Source organism: Pelophylax lessonae, assembly GCF_965119305.1.
Source record: "Pelophylax lessonae genome assembly, chromosome: 1".
Classification (NCBI taxonomy): domain Eukaryota; kingdom Metazoa; phylum Chordata; class Amphibia; order Anura; family Ranidae; genus Pelophylax; species Pelophylax lessonae.
Window position 1 is genome coordinate 10,977,922 of NC_138768.1, and position 26,699 is coordinate 11,004,620.

At 47.3% G+C, this 26,699-nt stretch overlaps 1 protein-coding gene across 1 annotated transcript in view; it reads right to left on the reverse strand.

Annotated features, from left to right (window-relative positions):
* Positions 1 to 26,699, reverse strand: part of LOC309553204 (uncharacterized protein) — a 35,555-nt gene that overhangs the window by 2,068 nt on the left and 6,788 nt on the right. The window lies entirely within an intron of this gene.

The following is a 26,699-nucleotide window of genomic DNA, read 5'->3' on the forward strand; positions in this document are numbered from 1 at the left end:
CAGCCTACCAGTGTACCTGTCATTGCAACCATCAGTGCAGCCTATCAGTGTACCTGTCACCACAGCCATCAGTGCAGCCTATCAGTGTACCTGTCACCGCTAGGGATTATCGAACTTTTGAAAAGTTCGGTTCGACCAGAACACCCGAATTTCCCAAAAGTTCGGTTCGGATTTCAGAACCCCATTGAAATCAATGGGACCCGAACTTCGATAATCAAAAAACACAATTTTTAAGCCCTAAAACCCAATAAATGCCCCTAAAAAGTGCCTAGGGTTCTGGGTCATGCCCCATTAACTATTAATCACACAAAAAAAAGTTCTTAAAAATTGTCATTTTAAGAACTTGTCAAATTGTCAAAAAGCCAATTATTGAAAAAAAAAAAAAAAAAGAGAGATTTTTTGATTTTGACTTTGGATTTAGTATCTGGGGGGTCTAAAAAGTGTACATGTGAAGTTTCAGCTCTGTAGCATGTCCAGAACCATGAGAAAAAAAAGATAATTTTTCAGTAGAACAGGGATGTGGGACCCTCCTTTAACACCTATATGATCTTTTTTTCTGGTTCTGGACATGCTACAGAGCTGAAACTTCACAGGTACACTTTTTAGACCCCCCAGACACAAAATCACACAAAAAAAGTTCTTAAAAATTGTAATTTTTGATAAAAAAAGCCAATTATTGAAAAATTAAAAAAAAAAAGAGATTTCCTGACAGACTCCATGGCAGCACACGTATGGGTAGGCTCCGCCTCCTCTCCTACCCTATAGGACCCCACTCCCATAAATTTTTGCTCCAAGCCAGGAGCCGTGTTCCTTTTTTGTCCTCCTTCCGCAAGAGAAGTCTTACCTTATAGGATGCGTTTTCTTACATACCTGGTGGCGTGTGGCTTTCCTTGATGGTGCCTTTTCTACCTTAGTCCAGCAATCTCAGTACTACTGGGTGGACCCGGGCAATTTGAAATGATGCCGGAAGATGCCATAAATCCTGAATGAAAGGTGGGCTGCATCGCTTGGCCAAACGTCCTTGCTACTAGCGGGAGGCCCTTATGCCCTAACGCACACGCTAGTCTCCGGTTGAGGAGCGTTCCAGGTCCTTCTGTCGGTATTGGTGGTAATGTATTGCTTACTTTATATTTTATACCGTTTTGCTTCCTGGTTAGTATGGCGGCTGGAGCGCTCCTGCGTTCCAGGCCGTCGCTCTCGGCTCCTCCCCCCGTCTCCTGATTCCCAGTTGGGTGTTCATTGTGAGGCTTGGTTCCTAAGTGGTCTGCGCATGAGCGCACGCCACTTCCAGTCCTCCATGACGCGGTGGCGTCGGGGGGGCGTGGCTTTACGGCTCCCGGGAAATTTAAACAGCTGATGGAGCTGTCATTCTTGGGATGTCTGTGGGCTTTTGCGGCGGCCTCCCCACGCTGTGTCTCTGCCTGTGTTTGGTAAGTCCTGTGCTGGGTCAGTCCTGCTTGAATGGGGGAGGGGAAAGGCGGCTATGGGAAGGTAAGATTGAGTTCTTACATCCTTCCTATTGCAGGTTATCTCGCTGTGATTTGCAATGGATGCCTCACCGCCCCCCGGTGGCCAGTCCCTGCGCAACAGGTGAGCTTTAGCTTTTAACTCTCGCTTGTCTGCCAGCTGGCTTACTGTAGCCTGAGCTTTTCTTTCCTTTGTTTTCAGCCCTTTTAGGTCTGACCAACGTCCTGCATCGGGATCAAAGGATAGATCACCTTCAGGCCATCACCATGCATCATCCAAATCCAGGCACCATAGATCCAGGTCTAGGTCTAGGCGCCATGATGATTGTCCAAGCCGGTCTTCCCGCCATGCTGACTGCCCCGCACACAAATCTTGCTGGGGTTGTAGGGCTGTAGTCCCTGAGGATAGATCCTTGTGTGATGCCTGCTATTCTCGGGCAATCAAGGAAAAACAAGTCCCAGATCCACCAGTGGAAACCCTGGTCAGGCGGATCGTGCAAGAATCCTTAAGGGATTGGGATTCCAACCGGCTGTCTGGTCATACAGCTGATACTCCAGTTCTCCCTCAGAGGGAAGACGTAGAGCCAGGCACTTCCCAGCCGAGTCGCTTCTCGGATTCCTCTGAAAGTGAGGATGACCTAGAAGACCAAAGTTCAGGCTTTGATTTTGCCATGATTTCTCCGCTAGTGAGAGCGGTAAAAGAGGCGTTAAAATGGGAAGAGCCAGCAGATTCCCCAGCAAAACAGAAAAAATACTTTAAACACCTCAAGAAAGAACGGGATCATTTCCCTTTTCTGAGTGAGCTGGGGGAAATCATTACAGACGAATGGCATGGAGTTGAAAGGAAGAATTCCTTATCGTCCAAATTTTCCAGGTTATATCCTTTTAAGACCGACAAAGTGAAGCATCTTGATTCTGCACCTACAATAGACGCAGCCTTGATGAGGCTAGTCAAACACGTTACCCTACCTTTGGAAGATTCCGTCTCATTTAAAGATGGTCTGGATAGACGAATTGATACGGATCTCAAAAAGATCTATCTGTTAGCTGGTATGACCTGCAAGCCAGCCCTAGCCCTAGCAGCCACATCCAAAGCTATGGAGGCTTGGGTAGATAACGTGGAGACCACACTGCAAAGTGTCTCAGAGGAAGCAGCCAGAAGCTCGGCTGTGTATGAACTAAGGTTGGCAACGGCCTTTTTGGGAGAGGCTTCCATTGATATCATTCGCCTGGTGGCGCGGGTCATGCTCTCTTCTGTCACGGCCAAACGTGCTTTATGGTTACGTCCCTGGCTGGCCGATCCTGCTTCCAAACAAGCCTGGTGCAGGATTCCGTTTGAGGGTGCGTCCCTTTTTGGCAACAAACTGGACAGTGCCATTACCCGTGCCACTGGTGGTAAATCAGGTTTCCTCCCTCAAGATCGCCGTTTGCTTGACCGCAGAAGATTTCAGCCCAAACCAAGTTCGGATCGATCCAGAGAAGCTCGCTCTTACAGTCCTGGACGTGAGTTCAGAAAGAATTGGAAAAGATCTCAACCTACAGGCCAGAAGTTCAACAAGGGAACACCTTCAAGTGGTCGGAAGACCACAAAGTCTTTTTGATATCAGGCCTGCTCAAGCGTTGCGAGTAGGCGCTCGTCTACGTCAGTTTGCGCACGTTTGGGCAGCCTCGATTACAGACCAGTGGACCGTCAAGACCGTGTCTCATGGTCACGTTTGGTCTTTCGAAGAAACTCCAATTCTGCGGTTCATCCCTACGGCTCTGCCTCGCGTGGAAGAAAAGAAGTCAATTCTTCTGTCATACGTAGATTCCCTGATCTCTCAAGGTGCTGTCATCCCAGTTCCGGCCGAAGAAAGGTTTCAAGGCCTTTATTCACCTCTATTCATGGTGCTAAAGAAAAACGGTTCTTGGAGGCCGGTCATAGACCTGACTCATCTGAACTCTTTCATAAAGAAAGAGAGGTTCAGGATGGAGACACTCTTCACTATCCTCCAAGTGGTGCAACCAGAAGATTGGATGATCTCCATAGATCTAAAAGATGCCTATTTCCATGTCCCAGTGGCAGCAGAACTACAAAAATTTCTTCGCTTTGCCGTGGGTCAAGTGCATCTCCAGTTTACCTGTCTCCCTTTCGGGCTTACCACCTCACCTCGAGTCTTTTCAAAGATCTTACTGGCTATTGTAGCTCTGATCAGATCGAAAGGGATCCGACTGTTTCACTACTTAGACGATCTGCTTCTTCTTTCTCAAGACCAAGCACAGATTCTGCAACACAGATCTCAGGTAATCTCCACCCTTCAAGAATTCGGGTGGCTCTTGAATCTGGAGAAAAGCCATCTGGATCCGACAAAATCCTTGATCTTCCTGGGGGCACTCTTCAACACCTCCAGAGGCACCATCTCTCTTCCAGTGGAGAAGATTCCGGTGATCCGCAGCAGAATACAACCGGCAATGTCAACCCCTTATCTTCGGGCATCACAGTGTCTGAAAATAATAGGGACCATGGTCTCCACGGCCCCCATGGTCAAGTGGGCACAGTGGAGGATGAGGCCCTTTCAAATCGGTTTCCTCCGCCAATGGAGCTCCGGGAATCCAGACACTCCTGTACGGATAACATCCTCTATGAGGGCGAGTCTGTCTTGGTGGCTACAACGGGAAAATCTCCTGAATTGTCATTCGATCGTTCCCGTTCCTTGGATCGTTGTGACATCGGATGCCAGCCAGACGGGCTGGGGTGCGCACTGCCTGTCAGAGGTGGCCCAGGGCAGGTGGGACTTTCCCACCCTCGGGTTGGTCTCAAATGTCCTGGAGCTTCGGGCAGCTTTTCGTGCCATCATGGCTTTCCGTCACTTGGTGAAAGGGTCCTCGGTCCTCCTACGGCTAGACAATACGACGGCAGTCGCATATATCAAGAGGCAAGGGGGCACCCGCAGTTCCTCCCTTCTGAAAGAAGTGAAACCGATCATGGCATGGGCCCAACGGAATCTTTCCAATCTATCAGCTGCTTATCTTCCAGGAGTCCAGAACGTTCAGGCAGATTTTCTGTCAAGAACCAATCTAGACAACAACGAATGGTCTCTTCATCCAGAAACCTTCAAGTGGGTCATCTCTCTGGGGATTCTTCCGGAGGTAGACCTGTTTGCCTCTCCAAACAATGCCAAACTGACGAAATTCTACTCGAGATGGCGTTACCCCCAAGCCTACGGGGTAGATGCTCTGACGGACCACTGGAAGTTCCACAAAGCATATGCTTTTCCCCCGGTCCCAGTGATATTCAAGTTCCTGCAGAGACTCAGGAGAGAGAGGGTAGAAGTCATAGCAATTCTTCCATTTTGGCCAAGGAGGCCCTGGTTTCCTCTGCTGCTCCAACTGAGCTTTCGGGATCCTGTTCCCCTGCCATTCAGGCCGGACCTTCTATCTCAGGGTCCAGTGCTGCATCCATGCCCAGCGCAGTTACATCTCATGGCATGGTCCTTGAGAGGGAAAGACTAAAAGCTCTTGGCTGTCCAAGTGCGGCAATGTCCACAATGATGAGTGCCAGGAGACCGGGCACCAACAAAGTCTACGAGAGGATCTGTTCTAAGTTTGAGGATTACATGTCTGAGTCCGATTCCATCACATTCTGGGGTTCCTCCAGACAGGCTTAGACCTATCTCTGGCTGTTGGCTCTCTCAGAGTGCAGATCTCAGCAATCTCTGCCTTCACGGGGACCTCATGGGCAAAACATCCTCTGGTCCGGCAGTTTTTCAGAGGTGCGTCAAGAATGAGACCTCCCAGAAAACCCAGGTTCCCCAAATGGGACCTTCCACTAGTCCTTGAGTTTCTCTCAGCAACAGTTTTGGAACATGGAGATTCCTTCTTCCTTAAGAATCTGTCTATGAAGACGGCCTTTTTAGTAGCCATCACATCGGCTAAACGTGTCTCTGAAATTAGTGACCTGGGTTGCAAAGAACCTTTTCTGACATTTTTTCCTGATCGGGTTGTCCTGGTCCCTATGCTAGGGTCCAATCCGAAGGTAAATTCAGTTTTTCATGTCAACCAAGAGATTGTTTTACCTACATTCAAGTCTCAAGATGACCAGAGTACCCATCCGTTGGATGTGGGCGAAGTCCTTCAAACATACTTGAAGTTCACAGCTTCCTTTCGCAAGTCAGACTATCTATTTGTTCTCTTTTATGGAAAGAACAGAGGCAAGAGGGCTTCTTCCAGAACAATTTCTAGCTGGATAGTTCAGACCATCCAGTGGGCATATAGAGCCAAGGGACTGGCTCCTCCGGAAGTGGTGACGGCTCATTCCACCAGAGGGATTTCTACGTCTTGGGCGGCTTCCCTTCATGTTGCACCAGATGTCATTTGCAGAGCGGCCTCATGGTCCTCAATTAACACTTTCATGTCACACTATTGTGTTGAACCTGCTTCTTTATCCTCAGTTGATTTTGGTTTAAAAATTTTGTCTGTTGACGGTGCAAATTAAACCTATTTCTGTTTGACCAGCAGTTGCCCACCCGGATGTGTATGGCTAGTTATTTCCCATACGTGTGCTGCCATGGAGTCTGTCAGGAAAACGGAAAATTTATATCAATACTTACCGTAATTTTCCTTTCCTGATAGAACTCCATGGCAGCAGGAGTTCCCTCCCATCTGCTGGAGTAGTCTATATATGGAACACGGCTCCTGGCTTGGAGCAAAAATTTATGGGAGTGGGGTCCTATAGGGTAGGAGAGGAGGCGGAGCCTACCCATACGTGTGCTGCCATGGAGTTCTATCAGGAAAGGAAAATTACGGTAAGTATTGATATAAATTTTCCGTTTTTTTGATTTTTATTTATTAGTGTGAGGAAAGGGATATCTAGTGTAGTTAGAGTGCTCCTTTACACTTAAGTTAGCTTCAAAAATTTAGTTTCTGTAGGGAAAGTGTTAAGTGTAAGGGGACCATAGTGTAGTGTAGGGTTAACTGGCAGTAAATGCTATGGCAGGGTGACAAAACCCTTCCATAGCAGGGTGACCGCTATAGAGAAATGATCATTTCTCTGAATTGCTTCGGAACTGGAATATGGCTTCTCACCAGCCAAGCATTTTTCATGCTGCAGGGGCTGCCACTGCCAGTGCTTTTTTGAGGACATGTTTGATGTCAGACATGACATCTGAACATGTGTATAGGGGGTATATATACACATATATGTCTGTATATATACCCCTAGACATATATAGGTGTGATAGTAGCAGAAATAAATGCTTGCGCTAATGAAATAATTTACAGTAATATATTTCTGCTACTATCACACCTATATATGTCTAGGGGTATATATTAAGACATATATGTGTATATATACCCCCTATACACATGTTCAGATGTTTTGCCTGAATCAAAAGAACCCAAAAAAATGCCAAAAAAACGCTAGCGTTCAAAAAAAAATGCCCAGGTGTGTTTTTGCTGGCATTTTTTGGGGTATTTTGGAGGCAGGCAAAACATCTGAACTTGTGTATAGTGGTGTATATACACACATCCATATATTTATATACACACCTAGACATATATAGGTGTGATAGTAGCAGAAATATATGCTTGCGCTAATGAAATCATTTACAGTAATATATTTCTGCTACTATCACACCTATATATGTCTAGGTGTGTATATAAATATATGTATGTGTGTATATATACCACTATACACAAGTTCAGATGTTTTGCCTGCCTCAAAAGAACCCAAAAAAATGCCAAAAAAACGCTAACGTTGCGTTAGGTGTGTTTTTGCTGGCAATTTTTGGGGGGAGTTGGAGGCAGGCAAAACATCTGAACTTGTGTATAGTGGTGTATATACACACATCCATATATTTATATACACACCTAGACATATATAGGTGTGATAGTAGCAGAAATATATGCTTGCGCTAATGAAATCATTTACAGTAATATATTTCTGCTACTATCACACCTATATATGTCTAGGTGTGTATATAAATATATGTATGTGTGTATATATACCACTATACACAAGTTCAGATGTTTTGCCTGCCTCAAAAGAACCCAAAAAAATGCCAAAAAAACGCTAACGTTACGTTAGGTGTGTTTTTGCTGGCAATTTTTGGGGGGTTTTGGAGGCAGGCAAAACATCTGAACTTGTGCACAGTACCACTATACACAAGTTCAGATGTTTTTCCTGACTGCAAAGAACCCAAAAAAATGCCTTCTATTAAACCGGCAAGGTGTGGAGAGAAGCTAACCCCCTGAGCTGAAAGTTTTCTAATACATACAATCCTTTTTTTTTCTGGTTCTGGACATGCTACAGAGCTGAAACTTCACAGGTACACCTTTTAGACCCCCCCAGATACAAAATCACACAAAAAAAAGTTCTTAAAAATTGTCATTTTTTGATAAAAAAGCCAATTATTGAAAAAATTAAAAAAAAAAAAAAAAAAAGAGATTTTCTTTGGATTTCAGATCTGGGGGGTCTAAAAAGTGTACATGTGAAGTTTCAGCTCTGTAGCATGTCCAGAACCATAAAAAAAAAAGATTGTTTGTATTAGAAAACTTTCAGCTCAGGGGGTTGGCTTCTCTGCTGTAACACCTTGCCGGTTTAATAGAAGGCATTTTTTTGGGTTCTTTGCAGTCAGGAAAAACATCTGAACTTGTGTATAGTGGTACTGTGCACAAGTTCTGATGTTTTGCCTGCCTCCAAAACCCCCAAAAAATGCCAGCAAAAACACACCTGGGCATTTTTTTTTTGACGCTAGTGTTTTTTTTGGCATTTTTTGGGGTTCTTTTGAGGCAGGCAAAACATCTGAACTTGTTTATAGTGGTTTATATACACACATAATTATATGTATATAGACACCTAGCCATATATAGGTGTGATAGTAGCAGAAATATATTACTGTAAATGATTTCATTAGCGCAAGCATTTATTTCTGCTACTATCACACCTATATATGTCTAGGGGTATATATTCAGACATATATGTCTATATATACCCCCTATACACATGTTCAGATGTCATGTCTGACATCAAACATGTCCTCAAAAAAGCACTGGCAGTGGCAGCCACTGCAGCATAAAAAATGCTTGGCTGGTGAGAAGCCATATGGGTGTGCCGAAGCAATTCAGAGAAATGATCATTTCTCTATAGCGGTCACCCTGCTATGGAAGGGTTTTGTCACCCTTCCATAGCAGTCACTGTCAGTTCACCCTACACTACACTACGGTCCCCTGACACTTCATACTTTCCCTAAAGAAACTAAATTTTTGAAGCTAACTTAAGTGTAAAGGAGCACTCTAACTACACTAGATATCCCTTTCCTCACACTAAAAATAGCTAAATGACACTTTTAAAGTAAAATTAACAGAACTGCTTCCACTCTCTTCCATGTCCAGTATAACAATGCTAGGAATTTGGCGGGGGCGATCTTATATACTGGGGGTAGTATTCACTAATGATTGGTCTAGGGACCCCCTAGTCACTCCAATCACATTCTTAGCATTCTCCTGCCCCCTCAATTGGCTTTTGCTAATGGTTCTGGTCCAATCACGGGCTTTTAAAGCCCATTTCCTGAAGCATTGCATTTTGGGCAGTTCTGGTTGCCGAATTCCGAACTTTTTGGGCAAAAAGTTCTAAATTCGGCCGAACCTTGAACACCCAATGTTCAGGCCGAACCGATGGTCGACCCGAACCGTTCGATCTTCCCTAGTCACCGCAGCCATCAGTGCAGCCTACCAGTGTATCTGTTACTGTAGCCATCAGTGCAGCCTATCAGTTTACCTGTCATTGCAGCCATCAGTGCAGCCTACCAGTGTATCTGTTACTGCAGCCATCAGTGCAGCCTATTAGTGTATATGTTACTGCAGCCATCAGTGCAGCCTATTAGTGTACCTGTCACTGCAGCCATCAGTGTAGCCTATCAGTGTACCTGTCACCACTGCCATCAGTGCAGCCTATCTGTGTACCTGTCATTGCAGCCATCAGTGTGGCCTATCAGTGTACCTATCATTGCAGCCATCAGTGCAGCATATCAGTGTACCTGTCACCGCAGAATTCAGTGCAGCCTATCAGTGTACCTATCATTGCAGCGGCAGCCATCAGTGCAGCCTATTAGCATACCTGTCATTGCAGCCATCAGTGCGATCTATCAGTGTACCTCTCACCGCAGCCATCAGTGCAGCCTTTCAGTGTACCTGTCATTGCAGCCATTAGTGCAGCCTATGGGTGTATCTGTCACTGCAAAATTCAGTGCAGCCTACCAGTGTACCTCTCACTGCAGCCATCAGTGCAACCTATCAGTGTACCTGTCATTGCAGCCATCAATGCAGCCTACCTGTGTACCTGTCATTGCAGTCATCTGTACAGCCTATCAGTGTTCCTGTCACCGCCGCCATCAGTGCAGCCTACCAGTGTACCTGTCACTGCAACCATCAGTGCAGCCTATCAGTGTACCTGTCACAGCAGCTATCAGTGCAGCCTATCAGTGTACCTGTCACCGCAGCCATCAGTGCAGCCTATCAGTGTACCTGTCATTGCAGCCATCAGTGCAGCCTCTCTGTGTACCTGTCATTGCAGCCATCAGTGCAGCCTCTCTGTGTACCTGTCACTGCTGCCATCAGTGCAGCCTATTAGTGTACCTGTCACTGCAGCCATCAGTGCAGCCTACCAGTGTACCTGTCACTGCAGCCATCAGTGCAGCCTACCAGTGTACCTGTCACTGCAGCCATCAGTGTAGCCTATCAGTGTACCTGTCACCACAGCCACCAGATCAGCCTATCAGTGTACCTGTCATTGCAGCCATCAGTGCAGCCTATCGGTGTACCTGTCACCACAGAATTCAGTGCAGCCTATCAGTGTACCTGTCATTGTAATGCAGCCATCAGTGCAGCCTATCAGTATACCTGTCACTGCAGCCATCAGTGTAGCTTTTCAGTGTACCTGTCATTGCAACCATCAGAGCGACCTATCAGTGTACCTGTCACTGCAGCCATCAGTGCAGCCTACCAGTGTACCTGTCACCGCCACCATCGGTGCAGCCTACCAGTGTACCTGTTACTGCAGCCATCAGTGCAGCCTATTAGTGTACCTGTCATAGCAGCTATCAGTGCAGCCTATCAGTTTACCTGTCACTGCAGCCATCAGTGCAGCTTATCAGTGTACCTGTCACTGCATCCATTTGTGCAGCCTACCAGTGTACCTGTCATTGCAGCCATCAGTGCAGCCTACCAGTGTACCTGTTACTGCAGCCATGAGTGCAGCCTATCAGTGTACCTGTCACTGCAGCCATCAGTGCAGCCTATCAGTGTACACACTTGTCTTTGTACTCCTCACCTGGTTGCCACCACACATGCTTGACACTTTGGGCCCAATTTGGACATTGTCACTTAGGGGTGTACTCACTTTTGTTGCCAGCGGTTTAGACATTAATGGCTTTGTGTTGAGTTATTTTGAGGGGACAGCAAATTTACACTGTTATACAAGCTGTACACTCACTACTTTACATTGTAGCAAAGTCTCATTTCTTCAGTGTTGTCACATGAAAAGATATAATAAAATATTTACAAAAATCTGAGGGGTGTACTCACTTTTGTGAGATACTGTGTGTTATAATTATTGGGTGCTCTTCTTAGCTTAACAAATGATTACATATAGCTGTGCTACCCAGGACAAACTGTCATTCATCCTTATTGTAAATACATCCCATTTCTGTAGGCCCAATCACTTTCCAGAGTAATCTATAAGTATATTAAATGATTCTTTATCAGCTGCTGTGATAAAATCAATGTAAAAGTCCATCCATTTCTTGAAAAGGAAGTCATGAAATCCTATTTAATTTTATGTGTTCTCTACTCTGATATGATCATTCCTATTAAAGAGGAGTTCCTGCCCCCATTAAAAAATTAAAAGTCAGCAGCTACAATTACTGTAGCTGCTGACTTTTAAATATTAGAACTTACCTGTCCAGGGTTCCCGCAATGTCGGCACCCAAAGCCGATTTTCCTGTGGGCTCTCGGGTGCTGGCTTCCGGCTTCACAGCTGGTTTCATAGTTACATAGTAGTTGAGGTTGAATAACCAGTGGCGGCTGGTGCATTGGGGGCGGACGCATGGAGTTCAGTGGGGTTTTTTTTTCTGAATCACCTGATTAGAGCCAGAGGCTCTAACAGGCTTCAGAAAAGGGAGGACCCGGGGCGCAGAGCAGTGCGCCCCGAGCCCACCCATTGTGTGACAAAGCGAATGAAAATTCGATATTGTCACTCGGATCCTCCTCCTGGCCAATCAGGAAGCGGGTCCTACACCCGCTTCCTGATTGGCCAAAAGGCAAAAACCATGCCATTGGCCAAGGAGGAGGCGGGAGGACTCAAGGAGACGCCGGGGGACAGAGGAGAAGCCGCCGCTGCATCAGGTAAGTGCTGGTCTGGGGGGGGGGGGCACGCTACGCTACGCTGGTCACTCTGCATTGAAAAGGGGCACAATGATCTCTCTGCATTGAATGGAGGTACACTGATCTCTCTGCATTGAAGGGGGTACACTGATCTCTCTACATTGAAGGGGGCACACTGATCTCTCTGCATTGAATGGGAGTACACTGATCTCTCTGCATTGAATGGAGGCACACTGATCTCTCTACATTGAAGGGGGCACACTGATCTCTCTGCATTGAATGGAGGCACACTGATCTCTCTGCATTGAATGGAGGCACACTGATCTCTCTGCATTGAATGGAGGCACACTGATCTCTCTGCATTGAATGGGGGTACACTGATCTCTATGCTTTGAATGGGGGTACACTGATCTCTCTGCATTGAATGGGGGTACACTGATCTCTATGCTTTGAATGGGGGTACACTGATCTCTATGCTTTGAATGGGGGTACACTGATCTCTCTGCATTGAATGGGGGTACACTGATCTCTATGCTTTGAATGGGGGTACACTGATCTCTATGCTTTGAATGGGGGTACACTGATCTCTATGCTTTGAATGGGGGTACACTGATCTCTCTGCATTTAATGGGAGTACACTGATCTCTCTGCATTGAATGGAGGCACACTGATCTCTCTGCATTGAATGGGGGTACACTGATCTCTCTGCATTGAATGGGGGTACACTGATCTCTCTGCATTGAATGGGAGTACACTGATCTCTCTGCATTGAATGTAGGCACACTGATCTCTCTGCATTGAATGGGGGTACACTGATCTCTCTGCATTGAATGGGGGTACACTGATCTCTATGCTTTGAATGGGGGTACACTGATCTCTCTGCATTGAATGGGGGTACACTGATCTCTATGCATTGAATGGCGGCACGCTGATCTCTCTGCATTGAAGGGGGCACACTGATCTCTCTGCATTGAATGGGGGTACACTGATCTCTCTGCATTGAATGGGAGTACAATGATCTCTCTGCATTGAATGGAGGCACACTGATCTCTCTGCATTGAATGGAGGCACACTGATCTCTCTGCATTGAATGTAGGCACACTGATCTCTCTGCATTGAATGGGGGTACACTGATCTCTCTGCATTGAATGGGGGTACACTGATCTCTCTGCATTGAATGGGGGTACACTGATCTCTCTACATTGAAGGGGGCACACTGATCTCTCTGCATTGAATGGGAGTACACTGATCTCTCTGCATTGAATGGAGGCACACTGATCTCTCTACATTGAAGGGGGCACACTGATCTCTCTGCATTGAATGGGAGTACACTGATCTCTCTGCATTGAATGGAGGCACACTGATCTCTCTGCATTGAATGGAGGCACACTGATCTCTCTGCATTGAATGGAGGCACACTGATGCTCAAAATTTTTGGGGGGGGGGGCGCAAACAGAAAAATGTAATAGGCATTGCTTTGAATGGGGGTACACTGATCTCTCTGCATTGAATGGGGGTACACTGATCTCTATGCTTTGAATGGGGGTACACTGATCTCTATGCTTTGAATGGGGGTACACTGATCTCTCTGCATTGAATGGGGGTACACTGATCTCTATGCTTTGAATGGGGGTACACTGATCTCTATGCTTTGAATGGGGGTACACTGATCTCTATGCTTTGAATGGGGGTACACTGATCTCTCTGCATTTAATGGGAGTACACTGATCTCTCTGCATTGAATGGAGGCACACTGATCTCTCTGCATTGAATGGGGGTACACTGATCTCTCTGCATTGAATGGGGGTACACTGATCTCTCTGCATTGAATGGGAGTACACTGATCTCTCTGCATTGAATGGAGGCACACTGATCTCTCTGCATTGAATGTAGGCACACTGATCTCTCTGCATTGAATGGGGGTACACTGATCTCTCTGCATTGAATGGGGGTACACTGATCTCTATGCTTTGAATGGGGGTACACTGATCTCTCTGCATTGAATGGGGGTACACTGATCTCTATGCATTGAATGGCGGCACGCTGATCTCTCTGCATTGAAGGGGGCACACTGATCTCTCTGCATTGAATGGGGGTACACTGATCTCTCTGCATTGAATGGGAGTACAATGATCTCTCTGCATTGAATGGAGGCACACTGATCTCTCTGCATTGAATGGAGGCACACTGATCTCTCTGCATTGAATGTAGGCACACTGATCTCTCTGCATTGAATGGGGGTACACTGATCTCTCTGCATTGAATGGGGGTACACTGATCTCTCTGCATTGAATGGGGGTACACTGATCTCTCTACATTGAAGGGGGCACACTGATCTCTCTGCATTGAATGGGAGTACACTGATCTCTCTGCATTGAATGGAGGCACACTGATCTCTCTGCATTGAATGGAGGCACACTGATCTCTCTGCATTGAATGGAGGCACACTGATCTCTCTGCATTGAATGGGGGTACACTGATCTCTATGCTTTGAATGGGGGTACACTGATCTCTCTGCATTGAATGGGGGTACACTGATCTCTATGCTTTGAATGGGGGTACACTGATCTCTATGCTTTGAATGGGGGTACACTGATCTCTCTGCATTGAATGGGGGTACACTGATCTCTATGCTTTGAATGGGGGTACACTGATCTCTATGCTTTGAATGGGGGTACACTGATCTCTCTGCATTTAATGGGAGTACACTGATCTCTCTGCATTGAATGGAGGCACACTGATCTCTCTGCATTGAATGGGGGTACACTGATCTCTCTGCATTGAATGGGGGTACACTGATCTCTCTGCATTGAATGGGAGTACACTGATCTCTCTGCATTGAATGGAGGCACACTGATCTCTCTGCATTGAATGTAGGCACACTGATCTCTCTGCATTGAATGGGGGTACACTGATCTCTCTGCATTGAATGGGGGTACACTGATCTCTATGCTTTGAATGGGGGTACACTGATCTCTCTGCATTGAATGGGGGTACACTGATCTCTATGCATTGAATGGCGGCACGCTGATCTCTCTGCATTGAAGGGGGCACACTGATCTCTCTGCATTGAATGGGGGTACACTGATCTCTCTGCATTGAATGGGAGTACAATGATCTCTCTGCATTGAATGGAGGCACACTGATCTCTCTGCATTGAATGGAGGCACACTGATCTCTCTGCATTGAATGTAGGCACACTGATCTCTCTGCATTGAATGGGGGTACACTGATCTCTCTGCATTGAATGGGGGTACACTGATCTCTCTGCATTGAATGGGGGTACACTGATCTCTCTGCATTGAATGGGGGTACACTGATCTCTCTGCATTGAATGGGGGTACACTGATCTCTCTGCATTGAAGGGGGCACACTGATCTCTCTGCATTGAATGGGGGCACACTGATCTCTCTGCATTGAAGGGGGGCACACTGACAATTTTTTGCTGCAAAGCAATGCCTATTACATTTTTCTGTTTGCGCCCCCCCCCCCCAAAAATTTTGAGCACCAGCCGCCACTGATAAAGACAATAGTCCATCCAGTTCAACCTGTGTAGGTGTGTGTGGCCGTAATCATCTCACATACTCCTGAATGTCCTGATCCTTGAGATGTACGTCTAAGAGTCTTTTAAAAGTAGCCATACTCCCTGCAGTTACTACCATTTGTGGTAGAGAATTCCACAGTCTTGCAGCCCTTACTGTAAAGAACCCTCTGCGTTGCCTGAGGTTAAAACGCTTCTCCTCTAATCTCATTGTATGTCCTCGTGTCCTCATGCACTCCTTGTGACTGAATCGTTTTTTTCTCTATGTTGAGATCACCGTTGAGGTATTTGTAAATCGTTATCATGTCCCCTCTCAGGCGTCTCCTCTCCAGGGAGAATAAATCAAGCGCTTGTAAGCGCTATTCAAAATTAAGGTCCTCTAATCCCCTAATCAGTTTAGTTTCCCTTCTCTGCACTCTTTCCAGCTCCAACACATCCCTCCTGAGGACTGACGACCAGAACTGGACAGAATACTCCAGATGCGGTCGGACCAGAGTTTTATAAAGTGGAAGGATTATAGTCTTATCTCTGGAATACATCCCTTTCTTTATGCATGCTAATATTCTGCCGGCTTTGCCAGCTGCAGCTTGACATTGCATGCTATTGCTTAGTCTATCTTCCACTAAGAACCCTCAGATCTTTCTCTATTTTTGATTCCCCCAGAGTTTCCCTCCTAACGTGTATTGTGCTTTTATGTTTTTAGTCCCCAAATACAATACCTTACACTTCTCCACATTAAACCTCATTTGCCATGTCGTTGCCCACTCTGCGATTTTGTTCAGGTCATCCTGTAAGATTCCTTCCTCACGATGTGAAGGTATTGCCCTACTGCGTATACGCGAAGCGCACTGTGCTTTGCAATTGGCCCGGTGGTGGAGATAGAAGGAGGGGGCCGAACTTCCAAGGGACAGCGTCGCGGCACTGTCTCCCGGATGTGGGGAAGGGTACCTGTCAAAAACAGGTACCCGTTGTTCCCCCCTCCCCCTTGAAAGGTGCCAAATGTGGCACCGGAGGGGGGGGGAGGAAGTGTATAAACGGAAGTTCCACTTTTGGGTGGAACCTCGCTTTAAGCCTCAGTTGTTTCAGTCTTGCATTATAGAACTGAAGAAGTAGTTTAGATTAGTAACAAAATGTCCTCAATGCTACTGAAGTCTTACTAAAAGTGAATGTTACTAGCTATACCCATCTTTATGTAGTTATTCAAAACCAGTGGTCTCCAAACTGTGGCCCGGGGCCCCTCACACTGATACAATGAACTATTCCTCCCACTGACATCAATGATGGGGCACTATTCCTCCCACTGATACCAATGATGGGGCACTATTACTCCCACTGACACCAATGATGGGGCACTATTCCTCCCACTGACACCAATGATGGGGCACTATTCCTCCCACTGATACCAATGATGGGGCACTATTCCTCCCACTGACATCAATGATGGGGCACTATTCCTCCCACTGACACCAATGATGGGGCACTATTCCTCCCACTGACATCAATGATGGGGCACTATTCCTCCCACTGACACCAATGATGGGGCACTATTCCTCCCACTGATACCAATGATAGGACACTATTCCTCCTACTGATACCAATGATGGGGCACTATTCCTCGCACTGACACCAATGATGGGGCACTATTCCTTCCACTGACACCAATGATGGGGCACTATTCCTCCCACTGATACCAATGATGGGGCACTATTCCTCCCACTGATACCAATGATGGGGCACTATTCCTCCCATTGATACCAATGATGGGACACTATTCCTCCTACCGATACCAATGATGGGGCACTATTCCTCCTACTGATACCAATGATGGGGCACTATTGATCTTTTATTGAAAAGAATCAAGCAACATATTTTATACAAAAGTAAAAAACATAACTATAGTACAATATTCCAACAGAAAACAAAGGAATACACATCCATGTGCAGAATATATACAATATATACATAATCCACTTCCAACATTTTTAGAAAACTATTTACATAAAGCAGCAGAGAGGGCCTAAGAGGCACAACCCATCACCTATGTATGCAGCCATTTATCAAAAACTGAGCATTAAGAAAAAATCTAGGGTGATAAGAGACAGAAAGCCACACCCGGGAAAGAGACTCCTGGCAGTCAGGGAGGCTTGAAACCCCTCCACGCCTTCAACCAAGCCCTCTGACCCCACTTGTCTCTCTCAAGCGCCCGAATCTTCCCCACCTCATGCAGAATGTCACACACCACCACCTGAACAGGAAGGATTTTACGCCGAAGGGTGACCTGACACCGTGAATTCCATGTGTAATAACGGACTACTAAGCTAACTAAAAAAAGTGTATCCAAACAAAAGCCCCCACCAGTATTGAATGCTCCATACACCCACTCAGCATAACCCAGCCTGGAGAGGAAAGGAACACCGATGGCCCGCCCAACCTGTTTGTATACCTCTATGTTAAAAGGGCAACGAAGCAGAAAATGGTCCATAGTCTCCTCCTCACCTGTACATTCCTCCCGAGGACAACCACGATCCATCCCACTGCGGAATTTCAAATTGCCCCGAACATAGAGCCTCCCGTGGAAGCACAACCATGCCAGATCCCTGAATTTAAGGGGGACTCTAGCCAAATTAATCAGTCTTAACCCTTCCCTCAAAATTGGGCCTGGGCAATCCCTTAAGGCCAGTGGGTCATGAAAGACTTCGCTCAAGACTCGGCTCATAAGGACTTTCCTCGGAGCGGATCTGAGATCTTCAGCCGACAGTCGCCACTGCCGCAGTAACTTCAGACACGGAGCGACATAGGCTGGGAGCTGACCACGATGACCCCTGAGATTCTTCACTTGGCCACCTTCTTCCCAAAGTCGCAGAAAAGGCCTAAACCAAGATCTAAACATGCCTGCCCATCCAGGAGGTTCCACTGCAAGCATACTACCAATGTTAAACTTGAGAAATAGCAGTGAAAAGAAAAGAACGGGGTTGACCATACCTAAGCCACCCTCCCTCCTGGATAGATAGGTGACATTCCTCTTGATGGGGTTCAGTCTGCTCCCCCACAGCATCTGGAAGAACACACTATAGATCCTAGCATAGAGAGACACTGGCAAGATGCAGACAGGGCTGACATACAAGAAGATCGGTATCAGGTAAGTCTTAATCAGATCAACCCTTTCCCTCAGAGATAACTTCCATCTCTTCCAGTTGACCACCTTAGTATTGGCAACTTCCAGCCTGCCTTCCCAGTTTTTGAGGCCATAATCGCCAGGTCCAAATTCAATGCCTAATACCTTAATATTTTCCTGGGGCACTGGAAAGGTGTCCGGGAGATCAAACCCCTCACCTTCCTTTCCCATCCAAAAAACTTCACTCTTTTCCTGATTGATCTTGGAGCCTGATGCTTCAGAGTACCGTGATGTCAGAGAGACCACCTCCTCCGCTTCATCTGTCCCAGTGACAATCACTGACACATCATCCGCATAGGCAACAACCCTCAAAGGCGGCTCACCCGGGATTCCCACTGGTACCCCACACAACATGCCGCTCTCTAGCCTCCGGATGAAGGGGTCGATTGCAAACACATAGAGCAGGGGACTCAGGGGACAACCCTGGCGCACCCCAGAACCAACCTCAAAGGACTGTCCAACCCAACCATTAACAAGAGGGAAGCTTTCTGCCCCCTTATACAAGACTTTTAACCAATCGACAAAACCCCCCGGCAGACCGTACTTACTAAAGAACAACCACAGGTACTCATGGTTGACACGATCGAAAGCCTTTGCCTGATCCAATGCCAGTAAATACTTTCCCCAGCCTGCAGCCCTGCACTGCTCCAAGGCCTCCCGGACAGCTAAAACCGCTGTGAAGGTGCTCCTACCCTGGATCGAACAGTGCTGATGGCGAGAAAGCAAAGACTCTGCTACTGCCGATAGGCGCCAGAAAAGTATCTTCGCCAGCACCTTTCTATCGACATTGAGAAGGCTGATGGGGCGCCAATTCTCAATCATCGAAGGATCTTTACCTTTTGAAAGAAGAATCACAGCTGAGAGTCTCATGGAAGGGGGAAGCATCCCCTCAGCAAGACAACTGTTAAAAACCTCTACCAAATGTGGGGCCAGAATAGACTTAAAGGCTTTGTAAAACTCAGCCGTCAGACCATCTGGTCCAGGTGACTTTTTGATGGCAAGCTGTTCAATTGCCCTCGTCACCTCTTCAACTGTGATCTCTTCTGTCAAATTCATCAAGGGGACATCTCCACCATTTAGACCTGGAGTAGAGTCCAAAAAGCTTTCCATCTTGTCCCAGTCAAGCTCTTTCCTCCCAAGAAGTTCAGCATAAAAAGACCTCACGACCTCCAGGATCCCTGACCTGGACTTTGTCAAGGAACCTGTACTATCCTTAAGGCCAACGACCATCTTAACAGCTACACCCTGTTTGCAGTTCTGGTAAGGGTCAGGCGAGTGGTATTTCCCATAGTCCCGCTCCAGAACCAAAGAGGTATGCCGGTCATATTGACACTTCCTGAGGAGGATTTTCGCTTCAGAGATTGCCCCAGGATCTCCTCCTCTCGAGACAAGAATATCCAGCTTCCTCCGCAAACGTTGGTAGGTCATGTATCTATTAAACTGTTTTTTATTGGCTAGGCCCCTGAAGAATCCAGAAATCCTCTTTTTGGTCAGCTCCCACCACTCAGCCTTGCTGCTACAAAAGTCCAGGATGGTCACCTGTGCCTGAAAGAATTCCTCAAAGGATTGTCTAACATGTTCTTCCTCAAGGAGAGTCGAATTTAATCTTCAGATGCCTTTTCCCCTCTGAGGAAAGTCTGAAGCATTCAAGACCACAGATAGCATACAGTGATCAGAGAACTCCACTGCCTGCACCACTGGGGGTGAGAAAGCAGAGGCCTCCTTCAAAAAAAACCTATCTATCCTACTCTGACTATTACCTCGATGAAAGGTGAACCCTGTGTCATCCGGAAGGTGCTTAATGTGCACATCCACAAGACCAGCATCCCTAACCATACTATTTAAAAAAACGCTATCATATCCCAGCCTGTCATTGAAGTCCTTCCTGTCCTTGGGCCTAGTCACAGTATTAAAGTCACCTCCAAAAACCACTTGCCGGGATGTAAAAAGAAATGGCTTGATCCTTGTAAAAAGGCATTTCCTGTCCCACTTTGTGTGCGGCCCATAAATATTAATTAGGCGCAGGTCCTGCCCTCCCACAAGGACGTCTAAGACCATACATCTCCCAATCTCCACCTCAATAACCCGCCGGACAGTTACCATGCCGGTTTTAAACAACACCGCCACCCCGCCGTAAGGCTCGGCCGCAAGAGACCAGTAAGATGGACCATACCTCCACTCTCTCTTGGCCATATGAATATCTGCCAAGGAGGTGAGCCTAGTCTCCTGCAAAAATAAAATTTCAGCATCTAATTGGCTGAACAAAAAGAAGGCCATAGAACGAGCTCTTACCGACTTAATACTGGCGACATTTATTGTCACCACTTTTAACGGAGGGGGAACCGCCATTTGGGTTATTGAGTGGATTGCTTCTTAGCTCCCCTCTGCTGCTCATCACCAGAAGCCTCTCTCTTTCTTGAAGCCTCCTCCAACTCCATTTCAATTTCTGAATTCTGCTCAGAAGAATCCCCAGATGAGGAGATATCCCAAGCAGAAGCCCTAGAACGGTTGGGGACAGACACTGGGGCATCCTGTCCCTGTTCCGTCCTCACCGTCTGTCTCTTCCGCCTCACAACCTTCCTTCTCTCCTCCAGGTACTGCAGGTCAGATTCAGAGATGCTTTCATCTCTTGTTTTCTTCTTCTTCTTTGAAGTATTCACAGAAGACTTCTTTACAGAGGAAGCCGCAGCAGCACCCTTTTTGGTACCCTCTACCACTCCTGGTGGGTGGGGGGCTTCTTTAAGGTCACACTTAGGAAGGGAAGATTTATCGGGAATAACTGACTTGGGGGGCACAGACTTGGAAGGTTCTGACACAAGAGGAGCAGGGACAGTAGGCTGGGGGGACACAGGGACAGACACAGAAGGAATACTTACAGATACAGGAGGGGTGGGCACAGGGACTGGGGAGGGATCCTGAACAAGACCAGGGGGGTCAGTCACCGCAGAGGAGGGTGGTACACCAGGGGCCTCATCCTCCATCCTGTCCAGCCTTAAGAGGTCATCTATCACCTCTCTATCCATATTATGCAAGGCTTCAGGACATCGGCTGTAGGGGTGGCCAAGGCGCAGGCACAGGTTGCACCTTATCGCCTGGGTGCAGTCCTTGGCCACATGACCCTGCCCCCGACACACTGAACAGATCAGAGCTGAACAAGAGGAGCTAAAATGCCCCTTTTCTCCACAGCGGTGACACAGTTTTGGCTGACCGGGGTAAAAAATGGTCATCCTATCCCTCCCTATAAAGGCAGAGGAGGGCAGGTGACGGACAACATTCCCATCCCTAGCCAACCTGACCGTTACCGACCAACCCCCGGTCCAGATGCCACGCTCATCATAAATTTTATCTGGCCTGGTCAAAACATCCCCATAATTTCTCAACCAGACCTCTAAGTCCCGAGCAGGAACACTCTCATTTGTGAGGATAATAGTGATTTTCTTTACTGTTGACCTTTGGGAAACTGCCACTGGCACCAGACCTTCCCATTCGGGTCTTGACCTGCACCGAGCCATATATCGTTCCCAGAACAGGTCAAGACCCTCTGGTCTGGTGAAACTAACCGTGTACTCCCGACTTCCAGCCACATGTATCAAGGCATATAGGTCATTAGCCCCAAAACCCATATCCAAGATCAGGTCCACAACCATACGCCGTGCTACAGGGACTGCACCACCTTCCCATTTAAGGAGGACTACGTTCCGCCTTGGACCCCCAGCAGGAGCCATAGACCCAAGACCAGATCCAATGGTGCTCATAGTGGCAGCCTGCAAGGGAAAACCCAGATTGGAAGCGGAGCTCCTCCTTGATTGTATTCCTGGCTTGATGATATTGCCAGGAGCACAGCTTACCACCTGTGCAAATGTAGGCTTATTAGGGCCAAGACCCCACACTGATGTCACATCAGGTACATTTCTACTATTATTTTCAGCTTGGCCTAAACCAACAGCATTATCAGTTAAACATACAATGGTGGGTCCCACCACACCTGCAATGTTATTAGGTGTAGTTACTGTTTCTAATGCAGTACCAAATGCTTCCTGCTGCTGCGCTGTAGAGTCCTGGTTAGTTATTACTGAGACAGTTTTGGGCTCAGCAGAAGCAGGGTTAATCGGCTCTTCTGGGTTTTGTAGTTCCTGAGCAGAAATGTCATTTTTTAAACGTAACATTTTCTCAGCAGGCAAAGCATTGCTGAGCACAGGGGTATCATCCTGGGTGTCACTGGGAAAACCCTCATTATTAGGCAAGGTGCTAAAAGGCACAAAAACAGTTTTGTCTATTACCTGAGACTTGATAGCTTTTATCTTATCAGGTACATGATCCGGCAAGTCCTCCACATCACCAAACACCAGCTTATCTCCCTGTACTGGAGACTCCATTACCTGGATTACCTTTAGCATGCCTCCTGAGCCCTGAGATGGCAATGGGCTGCTTACCTCACCTTGAGGGGGAAGGGGGTCAGAACATGGGGTCTCCTCCTCCACCTCCATCTTTGCAAACCTTCGGTCGTTGCTAAACTTCTCCCTGAAGGAACCATCCCTGCCTTCCATCATGGCCACGATGGTTTCCTGATGTTCCACACGGACCTTAGCTAATTGGACCTCTGAATCCATGGATCCGCGGTTCTTGCTGAACAAGCCTTCACGCTGCTTTCTCAGGCGCTTTAAATCCGCTCTAAGCTTGTAGAGCTTGTCTCTCTCCTTATTGAGGACTTTGATCCCGGCCACCACTCGCTCCCGAATGGATCCAGCATCTTCATCCTCACCAGGTGCAGAGAGATCACCAACCACGGCTTGTCCAGGAGCAGGGGTGCCATCCATCCGACCAGGGGATGGCTGAGAGCCTCCAGCAGGAGAGGCCCCGCTGGCCTGCATGGCCTCCCCAGGAAGGAGCCAGCAGGGCTGGGAGGGATTTCACCTCACTCCCCTCTCAAACAGATCACCTGGAGCAGCTCCAGACACACAGCCAGAGAACCTTGCAGCAGCCACACCCGAAGCTGAATGATGGGAAACGACTCCTCCCACTGATACCAATAATGGGGCACAATTCCTCCCACTGACACCAATGATGGGACACTATTCCTCCTACTGATACCAATGATGGGACACTATTCCTCCTACTGATACCAATGATGGGACACTATTCCTCCTACTGATACCAATGATGGGACACTATTCCTCCCACTGATACCAATGATGGGACACTATTCCTCCCACTGATACCAATGATGGGGTACTATTCCTCCCACTGATACCAATAATGGGGCACAATTCCTCCCACTGACACCAATGATGGGACACTATTCCTCCCACTGATACCAATGATGGGACACTATTCCTCCTACTGATACCAATGATGGGACACTATTCCTCCTACTGATACCAATGATGGGGCACTATTCCTCCCACTGACACCAATGATGGGGCACTATTGATCTTTTATTGAAAAGAATCAAGCAACATATTTTATACAAAAGTAAAAAACATAACTATAGTACAATATTCCAACAGAAAACAAAGGAATACACATCCATGTGCAGAATATATACAATATATACATAATCCACTTCCAACATTTTTAGAAAACTATTTACATAAAGCAGCAGAGAGGGCCTAAGAGGCACAACCCATCACCTATGTATGCAGCCATTTATCAAAAACTGAGCATTAAGAAAAAATCTAGGGTGATAAGAGACAGAAAGCCACACCCGGGAAAGAGACTCCTGGCAGTCAGGGAGGCTTGAAACCCCTCCACGCCTTCAGCCAAGCCCTCTGACCCCACTTGTCTCTCTCAAGCGCCCGAATCTTCCCTACCTCATGCAGAATGTCACACACCACCACCTGAACAGGAAGGATTTTACGCCGAAGGGTGACCTGACACCGTGCGTTCCAGGTGTAATAACGGACTACTAAACTAACTAAAAAAAGTGTATCCAAACAAAAGCCCCCACCAGTATTGAATGCTCCGTACACCCACTCAGCATAACCCAGCCTGGAGAGGAAAGGAACACCGAGGGCCCGCCCAACCTGTTTGTATACCTCTATGTTAAAAGGGCAACGAAGCAAAAAATGGTCCATAGTCTCCTCCTCACCTGTACATTCCTCCCGAGGACAACCACGATCCATCCCACTGCGGAATTTCAAATTGCCCCGAACATAGAGCCTCCCGTGGAAGCACAACCAGGCCAGATCCCTGAATTTAAGGGGGACTCTAGCCAAATTAATCAGTCTTAACCCTTCCCTCAAAATTGGGCCTGGGCAATCCCTTAAGGCCAGTGGGTCATGAAAGACTTCGCTCAAGACTCGGCTCATAAGGACTTTCCTCGGAGCGGATCTGAGATCTTCAGCCGACAGTCGCCACTGCCGCAGTAACTTCAGACACGGAGCGACATAGGCTGGGAGCTGACCACGATGACCCCTGAGATTCTTCACTTGGCCACCTTCTTCCCAAAGTCGCAGAAAAGGCCTAAACCAAGATCTAAACATGCCTGCCCATCCAGGAGGTTCCACTGTAAGCATACTACCAATGTTAAACTTGAGAAATAGCAGTGAAAAGAAAAGAACGGGGTTGACCATACCTAAGCCACCCTCCCTCCTGGATAGATAGGTGACATTCCTCTTGATGGGGTTCAGTCTGTTCCCCCACAGCATCTGGAAGAACACACTATAGATCCTAGCATAGAGAGACACTGGCAAGATGCAGACAGGGCTGACATACAAGAAGATCGGTATCAGGTAAGTCTTAATCAGATCAACCCTTTCCCTCAGAGATAACTTCCATCTCTTCCAGTTGACCACCTTAGTATTGGCAACTTCCAGCCTGCCTTCCCAGTTTTTGAGGCCATAATCGCCAGGTCCAAATTCAATGCCTAATATCTTAATATTTTCCTGGGGCACTGGAAAGGTGTCCGGGAGATCAAACCCCTCACCTTCCTTTCCCATCCAAAAAACTTCACTCTTTTCCTGATTGATCTTGGAGCCTGATGCTTCAGAGTACCGTGATGTCAGAGAGACCACCTCCTCCGCTTCATCTGTCCCAGTGACAATCACTGACACATCATCCGCATAGGCAACAACCCTCAAAGGCGGCTCACCCGGGATTCCCACTGGTACCCCACACAACATGCTGCTCTCTAGCCTCCTGATGAAGGGGTCGATTGCAAACACATAGAGCAGGGGACTCAGGGGACAACCCTGGCGCACCCCAGAACCAACCTCAAAGGACTGTCCAACCCAACCATTAACAAGAGGGAAGCTTTCTGCCCCCTTATACAAGACTTTTAACCAATCGACAAAACCACCCGGCAGACCGTACTTACTAAAGAGCAACCACAGGTACTCATGGTTGACACGATCGAAAGCCTTTGCCTGATCCAATGCCAGTAAATACTTTCCCCAGCCTGCAGCCCTGCACTGCTCCAAGGCCTCCCGGACAGCTAAAACCGCTGTGAAGGTGCTCCTACCCTGGATCGAACAGTGCTGATGGCGAGAAAGCAAAGACTCTGCTACTGCCGATAGGCGCCAGAAAAGTATCTTCGCCAGCACCTTTCTATCGACATTGAGAAGGCTGATGGGGCGCCAATTCTCAATCATCGAAGGATCTTTACCTTTTGAAAGAAGAATCACAGCTGAGAGTCTCATGGAAGGGGGAAGCACCCCCTCAGCAAGACAACTGTTAAAAATCTCTACCAAATGTGGGGCCAGAATAGACTTAAAGGCTTTGTAAAACTCAGCCGTCAGACCATCCGGTCCAGGTGACTTTTTGATGGCAAGCTGTTCAATTGCCCTCGTCACCTCTTCAACTGTGATCTCTTCTGTCAAATTCATCAAGAGGACATCTCCACAATTTAGACCTGGAGTAGAGTCCAAAAAGCTTTCCATCTTGTCTCGGTCAAGCTCTTTCCTCCCAAGAAGTTCAGCATAAAAAGACCTCACGACCTCCAGGATCCCTGACCTGGACTTTGTCAAGGAACCTGTACTATCCTTAAGGCCAACGACCATCTTAACAGCTACACCCTGTTTGCAGTTCTGGTAAGGGTCAGGCGAGTGGTATTTCCCATAGTCCCTCTCCAGAACCAAAGAGGTATGCCGGTCATATTGACACTTCCTGAGGAGGATTTTCAATTCAGAGATTGCCCCAGGATCTCCTCCTCTTGAGACAA